This window comes from Haplochromis burtoni, unplaced genomic scaffold (assembly GCF_018398535.1).
Source record: "Haplochromis burtoni strain Fernald_Lab_line unplaced genomic scaffold, NCSU_Asbu1 Contig_84, whole genome shotgun sequence".
Lineage (NCBI taxonomy): Eukaryota > Metazoa > Chordata > Actinopteri > Cichliformes > Cichlidae > Haplochromis > Haplochromis burtoni.
Window position 1 is genome coordinate 28055 of NW_024582445.1, and position 4531 is coordinate 32585.

Sequence of the window (4531 nt, forward strand, 5' to 3'; positions counted from 1 at the left end):
TCTTTACGCTGTCAGCTGCATCTTCTTCTCTCATTCTCTCCTCCTCCCTCTCCTGTTGCTACTTCAATCATGAAACTGATCAATGATCAGCTAATAAGCTTTTTCTCTCTTGTTTGTTTATCGTCCACTTTGCGCCAGAAAGAAGAAACCAGCGGATGTTGCTCTAAACAACAGCATCACATTTAAGCTTGATCAGCTGTTGTTAGAATGTATTTAATATTAATTTCTAGTATCAGTTGATGTTTGCTGGAGCCACAGCTGTAAAAGCTGCTGGTCATGATATCGGTTTGGTTATCTGGCGAGAGGGAAACATGAAGATGAAACCAGGAGATGTCCTTACTGAATCATCAGAGCTGAACAGGTGACGGAGAAACAGGTTCACCTTTTAGGTGACATGAATGAGTTGAAGGGAAGTTATCAACTGTTTCTGAGAGACAAATAACACCAGGATCCTTTTCTAAGTAGCTGACAGCTGGTAACTGTGCAGGGGCGGGTCTAGCAAAGTTTTGCCAGGGGGCCAGGTAGGGTATTAACAGGGAAAGGGGGGCACAAAGAAATACTTTTCTTTCTTATTCTCATTTAAAATGTCTAGCTTTTAATAAATAATTATCTGAATCTTACAACCAAAGTGGTCATCAGTGGTAAAATGTTTAGAAATCATACATAAATACTAACAAGATAGTGTACATTACTGTAACAACAGTTTTCGTTTTCATTCAAAGGCTTTATGGCGTTTCCTATAATACCTGGTGGGCCGGTCTCTAGTCAAAATGCCCGGGCCCATTTTTTGTTCCAGTCCAGCCCTGGGCACGACACGCAATGAATTAATCTGAGAAGGCGCATTTAAAAATAAATTGCCAGGCCAGCGGTGCACATCGCAAATTAGCTCGCATAGACACATTAGTTGTGCCGCTTCATAATGATGGTATTTTAGCTAACAACCCCAACTACCAGATTCAACTTGTAATTGGATAAAAATAACTTTAGCCTACCAGTGAGAGGGACATTGCCAGCTTGCAGTTTTTTCAAGTGCTGTTGAAATTTCCAACACTTCAACTGCTTTAGGAGCTTTCCACTCAGCGCAACATCAGCACCACGGAAATACATCCGCAGACTCGAGACAGAATTCACAATGGGTTTTTGGGACTTTCAGGTGTATGGACCAATGTTTTCTTTTCTGATCAAACCAGAAAGCTTCAATCAGCAGCTGGATTTGTCTCTGGCAGAGTTAATGCCAGAGGAGACCATAAATAGCATTTGCATTTTCTGTTGTACAGTTCAATTGCTGTTATGGAGTTCTTGTTATGGATAAAAAGTGTCCTTTTTTTTTCGTTTCAAAATAGCTGATAACTAAGCTGCCAACATCTGCGAACAAATATAATTCTGTAAAGTTGTTCTATATAGTGTGTTCTTATATAATGTTATTAAATTTATTGCTAATGCAATCATATGGCACATTGACTTCTGAGGAAATTTTAGATGGCACTCGTCATCAGAAAGGTTGCCGACCCCTGCTTTAGTCAATATACTTCATTTGGTGTTACGATTTCCATTTTATACTGGTGTGAATAAAATTCTTTAGGAAAATGTTCTTTTATGGCTTTGACTGCTGATCAGTCCCAAACAAATGAGGCAGGCAGCTCTCAGAACCAGCTACAGAATTTCAATAGTAAATAGGATCTGCTATATTTAGTTTTACAAGGTAAATGTGTGTACTTAACAACCAAAAAAAAAAAAATTCTGTCTGTATCTTTCATCAAAGACTTTCATATTGTAACTTGTGAGTTCAAAGGTGAACTGATATAAAATGTCACACACAAGTCACATTTGACAAACCTCTTTACTCATCCTATAGTAGCCATCAGTAGGTAAATCATGACTAAAATGCACATTTTCATCATGCTGTCTTTGGTATGCTAGTAAAGGACTTCTTCCCACTGTGTCTGCTGGAATAACTTTTGAACTTGATAATCAGGTATGGATTTAATCATGCCATGTGCCTGCTTGTAGTCAAAGTTACACTGTACACTGTGTTAAAGTCCAAGACACCAAACCATCACTGAAACACAGTTGCAATTTACAATGGATTTAATAATTATCTGACAGATTTAATTGGCAGTTAGTGTTGGTTTTCTCCTCTTTTATCTTCAGACTGTCTATCTAACTAATTAAATACATTTGATGGAACAAAAGGCATCCCGTAACCGTTTATTTTTAAGACATTGAATACTTTACCATATCCTTGCCTCTTCTGTTTTGATTTGCAAAATTAAAATGTAAAACAACCCCTGCAGCCTTCTTAAACTTCTTTAACTCTAAACTCATTGATTCTTCTACTTATCTATAAAAAGGGATGCCCCGATTGACCAAAAACCACCCTTTTTTGTACACACATCAAATTTGAGGCAATGGCACTGCAACCTACTCTAGTTCTCAGGTTTAGATTTTATTTGAGTGAATGGCATTTGTGGGTTTCAAGAATTAGTAGAGTTCTTTATTTCTTTGTTTTTTGATGAAAATCTTAAAACTGTCACTAAAGCTTCACCTTCCACTGAATTAAAGTGAACATTTTTTGGGGGGAGGCAGTGAAAAAAAAATGTTATATCTATTTAATTAATAAATATTTTTGGTGAATAAACGCATGCTGGTTAATGAATGGTTGGCTGATAGCTGGTTGATGAATTTTCAATGAATTCCAGGTGAGTGTTACAGTATGGATCAAAGTGACAGTCTGGTTCCCAGTGCATCTATGTGTCTATTATGTCTAATATCTTTGCTCATATTGTTAAATAGTCTGCAGTCTACAAGATTTATGAAGGGGTTATATATATTAAAGATGTTTTGCGAGTATCTTTATTACTGCGTTATTGTACATACTCTAAAATACAATGTAATACATTATAGACCAACAAGTCTTTTACATCCTTCTCAATACAAACAATAATATCTTGGCAAATACTGCAAATCATTTTTTTGGCAGAAGATAACTTTTTTTCAGCAGCTTTTTTTTTAACTTCTTGAAAGTAGTAACGTCTCTTTCAAAGGTTCAGCTCAGTCACATCTATGTGTAGGAAATCCCTCACCTTACACTGCTGCCAGGCACAGACAAAGTACATGTATTTTCAACCTGGATGTGTGATTAGAAGAACCAAAAAATAGTTCATCATCAACAGAAATGTAAGTGCTACATAGCTGGCTTAAACAAATTATCACCTGTAAATCTTGTATTTTGTGCAGGGCACAAAAGTGCAGGGCAGAAAAGTTACCTTAGTATTAATTTGACACATCAATGTTATGTCATAACAAACAGAGGGAGCTGTTGCAACTGTTAAGAAATTCGAGGGAGACAACTTCGCAAAAAAAAACCCTCAAAACACTCAACAGTCTTGGCTTCAGATTTTGACTTCTTTTCCACCTTGTCAGCGCTTATGATGCAATATGAGCAGGTTGCAAGGGGATGTGGAGGTGGTACAGTTTGGTGTCTGGGATTATGGTGTTGAATGCTGAGCTGTAGTCCATGAAGAACATCCTCACATAACTCTTCCTGTTCTCCATTTGGTTCAACACTTTGTGAAGGGTGACAGTATCCTCTGTGGACAGGTTTGCTCTATAAGCAAAATGGTAGGGGTCGAGAGAGGGATGTAAGCAGTCTCTGATGTGCTGTGATACCATCTGTTTAAAACACTTCAGGATTACAGACTTGAGGCCTATGGGTATGTAGTCATTGAGGCTGTCTATATCAGTCTTTTTGAGGATGGGAATGATGGTGGAGACCTTCAGACAGTTGGGAACGGTGGCATTAGTCAGGCAGAGGTTGAACAGCCTGGTGAGGATCCCTGACAGTTGATGCGCGCAGGGTTGACCACAGATCCTTGGACCCAAACCAAGCAAAGAAGGTGTTGAGCGCTTCTCCTAGTTTGTAACAGTATCAATAGCTCATCAGACACAGGTGGGTGACAATTCTCAGGGGTGCCGGGCACGGACTCGGAATGAATGCCACCCATGACATGAACACAGAGTGAGCAAGTGAGAGACCCTGGCAGCACTCAGGGAAGGCTGGGGGACAGTTTGTGTCTTTGTGTCTGTCTGCTTCCCGTTTTATTTCGGTGGTCTCTCTGTCTGGGTCAACTTTGCTAGCAAGAGATAGAGAAGTGTTGAAAGGCTGCTCCAACGGAACTAATTCGTTCGGAGAAAAACACGAACACAGTATACAGTCGAGTCTTATTTCTTCACGTCATTAGGCCACAAATAGAGGTGACATGAGCCACATGATTGAGACACAGGCATTAGAGCCTCTTATTGCGTGTTTCGTTTGGGTTTCCAGCAATGCGTGAAATTGCCAAAGATAGAGAGGGCATAGCCTAACATATGAAACAGGAAAAGACCGCTGTGTAATCCATTTATTGCAAGAAAGTAACCCCCCCTCCAGGGGCAAGGGTACCTAGACCCGGTTCGCAGAGTACGCTTGGGGAGTGTGATCGTGTGTACAGCATCTCTTTATGTCTGTCTCCACGTTGGTTGAGTGTGGAGT